Source organism: Panthera pardus, unplaced genomic scaffold (genome assembly GCF_024362965.1).
Source record: "Panthera pardus isolate Hobbes unplaced genomic scaffold, ASM2436296v1 HiC_scaffold_6, whole genome shotgun sequence".
In the NCBI taxonomy this organism is placed as follows: Eukaryota; Metazoa; Chordata; class Mammalia; order Carnivora; family Felidae; genus Panthera; species Panthera pardus.
Genome location: NW_026526991.1, coordinates 118,316,344 through 118,330,025, shown reverse-complemented (window position 1 = coordinate 118,330,025; position 13,682 = coordinate 118,316,344).

Below are 13,682 nucleotides of genomic sequence, written 5' to 3'. Positions count from 1 at the left end.
ACAATCTTCTCAAGACCACTTAGCCTCATGGTTCACTCTAGTTTCCCTCTTCAAGAAGTAATGGGAAGGCTCTTGTTATCGGGGTTATTGAATGCCTGAAACATCACTGTTTAAAAGATTTCAAACATTCAAACACCTGTTTCTCTTTCTCTATTTCCTTTTTTTTTCCTTAGGGGAAAAAAATCTTTTTCTTGAGTTTATAGCACTGTATTGATATGGTCAAAGGGAGGATCATTCCTTATTGAGTCAGAGAGTTTCCTCTTTATTTCACTCTCTTGCCCATGGGCTGCCATTTTATTGCCTTCAAAATGGAGCAAACAATGCCTAAAAACAAAATCTCTGCTCATTCAATATTGAGTAAGTTCATCTTTGGGTCAAGGTGGTAGGACACAGCCCACCTACGGTCTATCATTAAATAAACAGATAGTATTCATTCCACATCTCCAAATTTAGGGGTTTCAAAGTCATCCCAATTGTCTCTGTGGCACACTGGGTGGTGTGTGAATTTTGTGGCTGCATTACTTCACTAAATATTGTTATTAGAATAATATTTCTATTAGTTTGTGATACGTAATTTATGATAGGGAAATCAGAATGAGACTACAAGACCCCATTTGAGTTAATTTTGCATTATATCGCTTCTACATGGATCTATGTCTGTTAAGCTACTGTACGAAATTAAGTATGAATAATTGGAAAGAATTCTCAGATTTACAAAGACTTTTTTGTCTTATCATCCATTTCAGGCTATGCCAGATGTTCTAAGAGGCTCACCTAAACGACCTGAAGAGGAAGAAGGATTCCTATACCCTATACTTCCATAGTCTTAAAACAATAAAAAATGTCAGCTGACTATTGTTTCCACGTCTGTAGGAAAGAGAAGAATGTGTTACTAGAGGTGCCACATTTCTTCCCTTCTCATAAGAAAGTTTAAGGAAACAAATATTTTCTCCAGATTAATGTGTGCCTTTTTCAATGCCAAAGACTTGGCTCTCCCAGACATTGTTAAACGTTATGTTTAGACTTCTAAAATGATCCACACATAAACACTCAAAAATATATTTTTGCTACCTTAGGGATTAAGTTGGCTAGGGGCGCCTAGGGTGGGAACTAATTATGGGTTTCAGAATTATTTCTGGGGAATGTCACCCAAGTTCCAAAAAGCAGACTGTTAATACTTAGAAGATAACCCACGTGGAAGTTGGGGACTATTTCTATCAGGTGTAAAGTCTGAATGATATTAACTCAAACATTTTAACAAGATAGTTCAATTTATGGGTAACAATACAAAATAAAATAACAGATTGTGAAAATATAATGATGAATATGTTCTACAAAAAGCTTCAAAATGTAAAGCACTAATGCAAATGAAAGACTACCAGACATATTCAGGATGGCATTCTACTTAAAAAAAAATGCCTTACTTGAAACATAAATGTTATGGTTGATATGTACATACAAAAGATGCAATAGGTCAATGTTAATCACATCATCCATTGCATTTTTGCACTTTGAAAGCACTGAGAGATCCAGTAGTGAGTCATAACTGTTACTTCCAAACTAGATCAATTTTGAAGGAGACCTAGTCCTGAAACTAGCTGATAAATGTCATTTGTAATGGGAAACATTTGTTTTCTGGCTAGTTTAGTGCATTTAGGTAGACAGTAATGAGTTGCAGCTGAAGGGTGGAGATCCTCTAAAAAGAAGTATATTTTTTCTTTGCCAAATATAATGAAGAAAGTATGATTTCCAACTGCCCCACTATTGATATTCATTCAAAAAGGATTCTTGCACTGTGACTCTTTCACACACACACACACACACACACACACACACACACACACACAGAACGCAAAACACTGGAAAGTCAGAAGAGGGAATTATTACAACTCGATAAACCATACGGAGACAAGAAGAATTAAGATTTATCACTATAGAAACAAAGACACAAGTCAAAACAAAGAATAAAATGGCTTGAAGTGTAGGAAAATGTTTGTGTGATAAACCACATATGAGGATGGGCCAGTTTATGTTTTAGTTACAAATAAACCCCAAATCTCAGGTGCTCAAGACAATAAAGGGTTATTTGTCTCCATGCTACATGTGTGGCATGGCTCTGTGAGAAGGCCTTGCTCATCCTCGTCACTAGTATTTCCCTACTCAACATGAGAAGATTGCAGCACTCGAGAACTTAGCACTGGCAATTAAATTCCTCCACCTAGATGTGACACACGTCACTTCCAGTTTCTTTTTATTGGCCAAAGCAAGTCACATGGCCACGACTAACCTCAACAGGCTGAATTGTAATTCGACCATGTGTCTGCCTGGGAATATGTGGGGTGTGTGTGTGACTGAGACAAAAGTTTCACAAAATACAACTTGCCTTTACTACATGCAATAAACTCTGATGTGTTCTGTTCTATGCTATTTTTTTTTTTAATGTCAGTATCAACCCCCTAAATTGTTTCACGATCCACTAAAGGATCACCACCACATATTGAAAACACTGACCTGAGGAAGGTTTCTGGTTGGAGTGCCACAAGGATCTAGTCTGCTAAACATTTCTCCCCGTGGTTTGAATTAGGAGATTGATTGAACACTGATCATGTTTGCAGCTGATATCAGATTGAAAGACGCAGGTAAGGCTGCGACAATGGGTCTAAGAAAACAAGGTGAGGGTTCAAAGAGTTAATGTATAACCCTACACTTGAGCCTAAAAGATATAAACCATATATACCAAACAGGAGAAATATTTTAAAATTTATTTTAGTCTTGTAGGAGATGTGGCTTAAAAGTAGAACATATGGAAAGTATTCCAAGATTTTAATTTACTGTAAGCGCAACATGAGTCATCAGTGTTAGGTGATTGCCAAAATACCCAGGTGAAGCTAAGTTGAAGAGCAGTCAAATGAAGACTCCCCAAGAGCCTTTGCCGAGGCTGTAGGCTACGTGGAGCTTTGTGTGCTGTTTTCCGGACCGCGTCTCCATCACATGGTCAAGGGCAAACGAGAACTAATTCAATAAGTACAGTGGTAGAAGAATCACATCACATGAGGGGCAGTTGAAGGACCTAAGGACACGGGGCCTAAAACTACAAGACTAACGGAATAGTGGTCTTCAAGTATCGAAAAGTCTGATATGAAATCGCATGAAAGAAAACTTGTCCTTGCTCCCTCTTCTCTGAGAGGGTAGAAGCACTCATGTGTTCATTCATTCATTCCTTCATTTGTTTATTCATCAGGTATCTCTTGAACATTTACCAATATTTACGAAGGTAGATTTTAGAAGTACAGGAATAAAAGTAATTCTGCCTGCCCTCAAGGTACACACAGGCTAGCGGGGAAGGACAAGTTCCAGATTTCTGGAACTTTTGTACATGTTTCTGTGGGCTGGCTTGGCCCCTGGCAATGTTCTACCTTCTATGTGGGATTATTTTATGGTCAGGCTCACTGAAACTGACCATGTCACCATCCAGCAAAAATCTTTCAAAAGCCCCCAGTTACCTTTAGAATAAAATCCAACATTCAGTCAACACCCAAGGCTTGTTTTCAAAATCTCTCTATGTTTTCACCAATATGGTCTGCCGCTCCCCCAGTATGCCTGTACTCCACACTCCCGCCTTTCTGAATTAATTTCAGCTTTCTGAATGTGCTATGCTTTCTCACTACCTTCACAACACGGCATGCCCTTCATCAGCCCCTGGCTGACTTCTGTTTGTCCATCACGACATCTCAGTCACTGCCTTCCTTGGGACATCTCCACGACTCCCACTGACCCTTCCTGAGGGCTCCCATGGCTCATGCAGGGTCCCCCTTTGTTACTTATTTTAGTGAACTATCACTTACCTGTAAACTCTATGAAGACAGGGATGCTTCCTGTCAGTACCTCAGCACCAGGTGCAGCAGGGGGCACAGAGCTGGTCCTCGACAAATACCTGTCAAACATATCCGGGAATGAACGGTACAGGATCGCTCTGTAGCTCAGGCCGCATCAACAGAGACGTACAGAGATTTAAGCCTTTTATTGGCTTCCAACTTTTGAAAATGAATCTAAATAAAGGAAACATGACAGAGATCCCTAGAGACTCACTTCTGATTCCAAGACCGCTATTGAGTGCTAAGCAACAGGGGTCACAAATCAGTCAGGTACCAGGAAGCACTTCCTCCACCTCGCTTCCCTGGGACATCGAAAGAGGGGAGTCCTCATCCCAGGTGCTCTCCATTGGCTGCTTTGTAAAGTGCCCTCATATCGCGGGGGGCACCCAGCATTTCTCTCCTGCTCTCCTGCATGAGGGCTGGCACCAGGCAGTCCGTGTGCCAGGGCAGTAAAACACTCTCGCATGAGGGGTAGCACGTTGTCGTGGGCCATGCCAGCCCAAGGAAACAGGGCCGCCTTTGAGAGGCACAAAGAGCCACTGTCTTGGCCTCTTTTTTTCTTCTTCAGAAACTGTAAGAGTCCAAACCTCGCTGTGGAGATAACAAAGGCTCCTCGCAGACCGAGCAGAAGGCTGCAGTCATTCACCTGTAGAATTCCAGCCACAACCAGCCCACAAGGGCTGGGACGCAGCCCACAAGATTAGAGCAACCAAGCATCCTTTTCACCTGGACTGTAATCTGAAAGAAAAATAAACTCTGCAGAAAACAGGCTATCCCGTTTTCCTCAGCAGCTGTCTGCTCTGGGCTGCCCTGTCCTCAATGACAGAGCAAATCAGCTCCCGTGTGTGCCAGGAGGTCGTCCTGGTAACGTTTACCTCACACGCTCGTGTCCACCATGATGCTTCGTGTCCACCATGATGCTTCCATCGTGTCCACTTACTATCAAAGCCTTAGGAATTAGTTCAGCAGACGCTGAGTGACCATCCATAAGGGGAGTCCTGCCCTAGATGGGAGGTCGGACTGGCCGCTGAGATCCTTTCCTTGCTCTGTAATTAGGAGGCTGGGAGAGGAAACATGTGATTCATTCAAATCCATGGTCACCTGGTGGCCACGTTAGCCCCCAAAGGGCTCAGATATGCATGGTGCTGCCGTGGATTCAAGTGCAGAGGGCAGGGGTTATAAGGAGGGAACAGAAGAAAGAGGAAGGCTAAGAGACAGGGCTGCCGTTAAGGAGAAAACTGACTTAACAAATCCACGCCGGGCACTTGCTATGTTTCAGACAGGGGCCGGAGACAGAGATGAAACTCAGATTTCTTTTAGACAGGTAGTGAAAACAGACCTGCACCCAGGCCATTATAATACAGTGGAATTGGTGCCATGGTATGTGTGTGCTGTGCAGTGAGGAGGCGTGTCTGGAGGCAGTCTAAGGGAAGATTTCTTGAATGACGTAACAAGTGAGCTATGGCTTAAGAATGAATAACGGCTGATTTAGGTTGGGAGGAGGCCACGGAAAGACATTCCTGGTATAGGGGACAGCAAATACAGAGCAATTAGGTGAAAGGACACGGTAGACGTGGTTAGGTGCAGGTTCCTTGGCATGGCTGGCATAGAGGATATATATGGAAAGATGATGGGAGACATGTAGGAGAAATACATAGAAGCCCAATGGTGAAAAGCTTTCTCGCCGTTCGTAGCGGTAGGGAATTTACTGCAGTGGCAAGAGAAATGGGTTCCAGAGCCGTGGGGGAGAAGAGTTGCTTCCTGGTAGTGACCCGGGGAGGGGGCAAGACTTCAGACAGGGAAAGAGACCGCAGGCACTGGACTTTCCAGTCTCATCACACATTCCCTCATCCCAGGCACAGCAGGAGAGTTGAGTGAAAGGCAACAGGCATCTCAAAGATTGACTAAAACCCTTACCCCTCACCCCTGACTACGTCCTGGTACAGTGTGAGGCTTGGGATCTGTCTGAGGGCGGGGGGTGTGCATAAGAAAGCTTCTAGAGTTAAGTTAACCCCCCAAGGGGTTAGGGCTCAGAGAATATGTGGTTTAAAAAAATCTCTCACACACACATCAGAATTTGTGGTTTGGGATTTATGCCTGCTACATGTACCATCTCATTTAAGCCTCACAAAACCCTTATGTGTGAGGTATTATTATTCTCATTTTCCAGTAATTAAAATGGAGGTTACATAAAAAGAGTGTGAAAATAAAAAGACATGCTCTCATTTAGACACTTCATTTTGCAACTGAGGTAACGGAGGTTTTGGAAAAGCAGAGTGGGTCTTGACGTTGACAGACCAAGCCTGGAGAAAAGATGAGTTATACCAACTTGCATTTTTTAACTTTAACACTTATATTATTGTTTCCCCTTTATCAAGCAGGTACGTTTGAAAGTCAAATTTCATGGAGATTTTCTACTTTTGGAAATATTAATTATAGCCTAGGATGATAGGCATATGTTGTAGAGCATAAAAGCCCTAGGGGTCTGGGGCACCTGGGTGGCTCAGTCTGGTAAGCACCCAACTCTTGGTTTCAGCTCACCAGTCCTGGGTTCGAGTCTTGTGTGGAGCTCCTCACTGACAGCGTGGAGCCTGCTTGGGATTCTCTCTCTCTCCCTTTCTCCCTCTCCTCTCTCCTCTCTCTCCTCTCTCTCTCTCCCTTTCTCTCTCTGTCCCTCCCTCCCCTGCTCATGCTTGTGCACTCTCTCTCTTCCTTCCTTTCTCTCTCTATCTCAAAATAAATAAATAAACTTAAAAAAAAAAAAAAAAGCCCTTGGGTCTAACAGGGATAACTGCTTCCTGAAACTTGAAGCAGCAAATATGAGGAAAGAAGAGAGAGAAACTTCTGGAAGGGATGCTGCCACTGCTGCAGCTGGGGCAGGGAGGGAACCCACGGGCATCCAGCCTAGTGAACAATGCCAGCACTGCCAGTCAGCTGCCAGAACAAACAGCCAGCCCCGTGGTCCAGGGCATCCTGGTTAGAGGTGGAGGTTTCAACTCCGCTGTCAGCCTGAGCTTGGTTTAAAGAAGACACTGCTGTTTCTAAGAGCCTACTGTGTGCCAGGAAATTTTTGCTGCGTTATCTGCTATGAGAAAGCTATCTCCACTTAGCAGGAGACAAAATGGAAGATCAAAGAGGTTAGGGATCTTGTCAAAGTCGGAGAACTAGAAATCAGAGGGACTGAGATGCAAAGCCAGGTCTTCTAATCCCCAAACCCATTTGCTTGTTTCATCCTAGTTCAGCTCCATACCACCTTCCCTTACTGTTTCTCCATCTGTAAAAGGGTAAGGTTAGGAAAAGGGCCAGGAAAACATTCCTTACCTCGATGAGAATTGAGGGAACAAATGTGCAAATGTTTTGAAAGAGATGCAAACTATATGTAAATATATGCATATATATACATAAAAATATATATGCAAAGATATGTATATATCTTGTAGTAAAAGGACGAGTGGATTAGGTTTTGCATTACTTTGTGCTGGCGTAAGACCCCTTGCTTACAGTCAACACACAAAACCTTTTTAATTCCACAACTAGTGTAAGAGAGGCAGGGAGGCAGACAGACGCCCTGTATTTCCCAAGGAGTGTGTTTTTGTTGGGGGGGGGGGGAACCCTTGGTGCGCTAATCGTGAACTTGAGAAACCGTTCCTTTATTGTCCAGCTGCTGCCTTAGAATCCTGTGTTTGTGTTAGGGACAATCGCCACGGAAGTGTTTCATTTCATTTATTTATTATTCATATCCCTCCAACTTCCAAAGATAAACACAAGACATGGAAGGGAAGCTTTTACATTTTCATACTCTAGTTCATAGCGCATGAACTTGTTTTGCTGATACATCCGTTTAAAAATTACGGGGCAAAATACAACCACCGGTCGGGAGGGTTAAGGATAGCAGTTACTCTAAAATTCAAATATTTGGATTTGACGCAGAGGTCTAATGGCTAGGACTTGCTGATCTGCGATTGAAGAGCTAAAGCATGAAAGTGCCAGCCATATTCTCTCCCGACTATGTCACAGGGATGCACTGTTGATTTAATCTCTTTAATCTGTCTTGCCGTTCCAAAGGCGCAATTATTCTGAAGCCACGCAAGGGCCGCAGCGGCGAGGAGCCGGCCCCTGAGCGCAGTGTGCCGCTGGGACTACAGATCCCCGCAGACTCTTTGTTCGGTCGGCAGAGGATTCTCTCCGTGGCCAGTTGAAGGCCTTTCTTTGTGTTGTGATTGACAGACATGAATTAAATATCACCCCACTGGGCTCTCTGATTGGTGAATGACTATAGATTGCAAGAATGTCTTGGGAAAATGGCGTTTCACGATAGGGGGATGAGAACAGAAAGGCAGGGTTTTTCCAGCTAATGCTGAACTTGACAACAGCAAAGACCTTGATTCTGGGCTCTGTATTTTTCAGCTTCATAGGCCTTGCTCAGGACCCGCAGAGAACAATCCTAGAATGGCCTAAGAGAGGAGATTGGAGTCAAAGGAAGTAAAAATTTGAGGGGGAGAAAAAGATCGCTTTCTCGAAATGACTGGTGTTTCTAGAGATGTGCTTTAAGGATATCTATTCTAAAATGGGTCTGGCGCGGTCCCTGAGGCATTTTTCTTTCTCAATTTATCAGAGTGGCAATTAGTGTTCCTTATGCCAATGATATACTCTGTGGAGCCCACCCCATTCGCAGCAAATAATGCACAGCCTTGGGCATAAACAGCTCTACATACGTGATCTTTCTGGTTTCGAACAAGCAGAAATGGGGCGATAACAACATATGGAAAAATGGAAGAGCAGAGAAAGACGTCTCAGACTTCTAGGTGACACAGCACTTGTATATGGCTAACTAGAAGAGGAAGGAGGAAATGAGGTGCAATGTGACAAAATGACAGAAACAAACCTGTCATCTAGCCTAAGAGCTGGGGAAGGTTTACATGAGTGTTGATTTCAAAGACAGCTGGCTCAGCTGATGACCCCCCCCCACCCCCAAAAGAGAAAAGGCTGATTGGAATGAAAGTTCTCACAGCGGTTGGGAGTGACATTATTGGTCTTAGTTTACATTTTGTGAATGATCATTTTGATATATCTACCAGATATTCCAAAGTGAAAGTAGTCTTGTTAGGTTTGCCGCAGAGATATACTGTCAGTAACGCCATAGGAGGAGAGCATTAGGGAAGAATCTTTTGCTTGGCTTTTAATGAATACCAAATTTGTTTTGCCCTTGAGCGAGGTGCAAAGACCCCTTCCATAAGAGGAGAAGAAGGCAGAAGTAGGTAATTGTTGGCCAGACATCGGGTGATAAAAAGGCAAAAGAGTAAAGAGGTGACAGCGCAAAGAGCTCGTCTGGCTCGGGAGTTCTCACAAGGTGTGGGAAGGTAGTGTTCACATTAGACAGATCTCAGGGACAGGCTTATAACCTTAGGAAAGGAAACCCTTGGGCCTCATCCAGGTGAGCAGGTGAGATCAGGGTTGCTGCCGAGTCCACAAGCCAGCCACAGACAACTCTGGAACAAAGGGGTGGTAACAAATTCAGGAACACACTGGGCACAGGGCTCAGGGAATTGGGGGAAAAGCTGGGAAAACAACTCAAATCCTGGCAAGAAATTTGGGTAACAGGTAGAATCCACAGCACCAGAAAGACGCCTGAGCCAGAGTTGTCTCTGCCTGGAGTCTGTAATGTTCCCTGAAAGAAACAAAAGTAGATGCTGGCATGGCCAGGCTGAGTAGGCGGTGAGACCATATGGCTCCTGTGGGGTGTGCTGGAGGTGGTGGGAAGGGAAAAGCACAAGGCAGACACTTCGGGAGCACAGTTCTAAGGAGCTAACCACCCACATCCTCTGCCTGCTGGAAATGGCATCCTTTGGGCATTAAAGCTGGGAATTTTCATGTTCACGTAAATCACGATCAAAGCGCGGTCCTCATTTAGAGACTGCACAGTTTGAGTGAACTGTGGTGAATAGATGCCTGGGTGCTGAGCTGTTAATGCAGCCATGCCAGCCCCCGGAGAGGCTTCCTGAACTGGAAGAGTCCTACTCTAGGAGGAAATGGGAGTAATAACAAATATGCCTTTTTAGTAGATCAACAGCTTGCTGAGCTGTAACATGGTACGTCCCCACCCCCCTCCCACCATGTATTTTTCTTCCTAAAGCACACTGTGTTGCTAGGAAGATTTATTAGCTGTGTATTTCTTCGTCTCCTTCGTGAATCCAAACAGTTCAGTCCTGACGTCTTAGAAATGATGTCACTGAGGGAATGGGATTATTAAGTGGGCAGAGAAGTGAACTAGTAATGGTAGAATAAATGAGTTGGCTAGGGCTGCCATAAACAACATACCACGGAAAGGGCAGCGTAAGTGACAGAGATGTATTTTTTCACAATTCCAGAAGCTAGAGGTCTGAGTTCGAGGTGTTGGTAGGGTCCCCCGTTGGCTTGTAGGGGGCCGTCTTCTTGTGTTTTTCACGTGGCCTTCCTCTTCTTATAAGGACATCAGGGCCCATGCTAAAGGCCTCATTTGACCTTCATTACTTCTTTAAAGACCTTATCTCCAAATATAGTCTGAGGTACTGGGGTTAAGACTTCAACATATGAATTTGGTTGGTGGTAGTTGGGGGCACAGATCAGCCCATACCATGCCCCTAGTGGCCTCCCTGAATGCCCAGGAGATACAGTTGCTTTGGGGTTTGTAAGATTGTGGTGGAATAGTTTTCATATAAAAGCAGAATGTTTATGGACCTGTAACCAGTGGATTTCCATTTAATCAATCATGGACCCATTTATTATCATAACCCTCTTATTATCACACACCACATAACTGTCATATCAGTATCAATAAATATTGAATAAATGAGTAACTGTTCTTTCTTGAAAAGACTCACTTTCCCTCGTAAGAAGTCTCAGGTTACACTGCCGACTGCCTCCTATTGAACGAGTCGTGGGCAGTCTCCAGTGGACTATAGAACATCATAAATAATTCAGATTAAACAACCTTTGTCAAAAAACAATTAATAGAGAGCTTTTTATGACACAGTCACTTCAGTTTTTTCAAATCTTTTGGCTTGTTGACTAACTCGAAAGCTCCAACACCAGGTGTGGGGCTGTCCGTCATGAGGATAGGGTCCTCTCCTGGGAATGGAGGAGAAATGCTGGGCAAATTCTCCTTCAAAATGAGATTCTGTGGAAAATACCAGATTGGCTGGAATGTGGATAGGGCTCAGGCCAGACTAGAACCAAACAAGCTCTTGGTTAATTAATGGGCCTCCTCCATGCAGGTTCATATAAGCAGATGAGCCTCTGAGTGGCATACGAGTCCTGTCCTAGTAGATTCTAGCATCCATTTGTTGCCTGTGGTCCCTGAAGACAAGCCCCCTGCTCTGGGAACATAATTTTCCCTCGGCTAACATTTCCTTTGGCCAACAGCAGCCATGAGACAGCCCTATGTCAGCAGTGTCTCCAAGTCAACAAAATACTTAGAAGGAAGGGCAAAGTTGTGGGTCAGATCCAGGAAAAGAATTAAGAATTGAATTCTGTCATATTTAAGGGCCAAGGATAGGCTGATTTTTTTTTTTTTTTTTTTTTTGCTGTAGTAAAAAAATATCTATTATCATTTAAAAATTTTTATTTATTTATTTATTTTGAGAGAGAGTTTGAGGGTGAGCAGGGGAGGGGCAGAGAGAGATAGAAAGAGAGAATTCCAAGCAGGCTCTGTGCTGACAGTGCAGAGCCTGACACAGGGCTTGATCTCATGAAGCCTGAGATCATGACCTGAGCGGAAATCCAGAATCAGACACTTAACTGCCTGAGCCACCCAAGAGCCCCTCACTTTAACCATTTTAAGTGTATATATAGTTCAGCAGCACCAAGTACATTCACGCTGTTGTGTAATCACCACTGCCCTCCATCTCCAGAGCTCTTTTTATCTTGTGAAACCGAAACTCTGTACCCATTAGACGCTAACTCTCCATTCCCCCCATCCTCCATCGCCGGGCAACAACCATCCTACTTTCCATGTCAATGAGGTTGACTACTCTACATATCTCATATTAATGGAATCCTACGACATTTGTCTTTTTGTTGCTGCTTGTTTCACTTAGCGTAGTGCCTTCAAGTTTCCCTCTTGTTGTAGAGCCTGTGTCAGAATTTCCTATCCTTTCAGAGCTGAGAAACATTCCATCGTACGTATGTACCACACTTTATTTATTCACTCATTCATCAATGGACACATACATTGCTTCTGCCTCTTGGCTACTGTAACTAATGCTGCCGTGAACATGGGTATACATATATCTATCCAAATTCCTGCGTTCAATATTTTTGAGCATTTCCCCCACTGGAAGGTTTGGTTCTTAAAGCCAGGCCTCTTAAACCCAGGAGGGAACAATAAGAACAAACAGGGACACACAGCAAGCACCAGAACTCAGGAGGTATTGGGAAGAGACAACTTGGCAAGTCCAGTCAAAGAACCTAGGCAGTAGGAATCTATCCTCAGCCCCCTGAGATATTGTTCATTAGGAAGAATTTCTGCTTTTGGATTATGCATCTAGCTTCCCACTGCTACACTGTTATTTATACATGTTCCTTAAGTTTCCTACTAAAGTGTAAACTTCCTGAAGGCAGCAACTATGCTTTGCATATCTGGGAAGCCCCAATGGCACCTAGTACAGTCTCTGGAGCATAGATTTGGTTAATAAATATTTACTGGATACATGAACCTAATATTCAACATTACAGAAACAGACCTACTTACTCATTTCCTGGAATTCTTCAAGGAAAGCACCACACTCATATCAGCTTAGATGTTATTAATAGCAGTCGAGTAACCAGAGGAAGTAATAATACCACTGTGGGAAAATTAGGCAACATCTGAAATACCATGTGCAAGTTCAAGCCTGCCTTAAGGAGTCTGTATCCTAGGTATTGCGGATACTCTAGAAAGAGCTCAGAGGGAAGGGGAAGCAGAAGGGTGAAGACTCTAGAAGCTGTCAGGTAAGAAATAGATGAATTGACTCTTTAACTTGGAGACAGGAAGACTACAGAGAGAGATGTAATAGGTACTTGTAAATATTTGAAAGGTTTTCTTGCAGAAGAGAAAACTAAGTTTTGTTGCAGAGAAAGATCCAGAACTAATGGATTTGAGAGCAAGAAGATAAGATTCAATCTAAGAGAGAACTATGAAACTTTTATATTTGAGCTCTCCAACGATGGAATGGACTGATGGGTAAGATAGTGAGTTCCCTGTTAACACACAGATAGTCAGAGATGCAGTAGAAAGGGAAATACAGGCTAGATGCTAAAGATTCTTCTTTTGACCATCATAATTTTTATTTCCAAGCCTCCAATAATTTCCTTAAAAAAAAAAAAAAGTCCTATTCAGAAATGCAATATCCTCTCTTATCTCTCTGAGGATATTACCCCGGTGTCCTTGGGGGAAGAAAAATCTTCCATTTACTGAGTTTGGTACTATTTTTTGGGATATTAGTTTTTCTCAAATGATTGATCATTCTTAGCCATGATCTCATTGTTGTAGGTGAAATCTCTTTGTAACTGGTGTGTGAATGTTTTCTCGCTTCCCAGCATTCTCAAGCAGAGGTGGGATACTTACCAAAAAAAAAAAAAAAAGAAAGAAATGGGATACTTACTGTTAGCAAAGTGTGCCAGTGGCTAGTCTTTTGAGTATATATCCAAAGTATCCCTTCAAAGCTCAAATTCATCGCCCCGGCCTGAGGGCAGTGCCTCTATTTGACAAAAGGAGGAGACAGACTTTGTCCCATCGGACTGCTTCTAGCAATCATCCCTAGGTTTGCCCCTCAGCACCCCTGTTGCTCT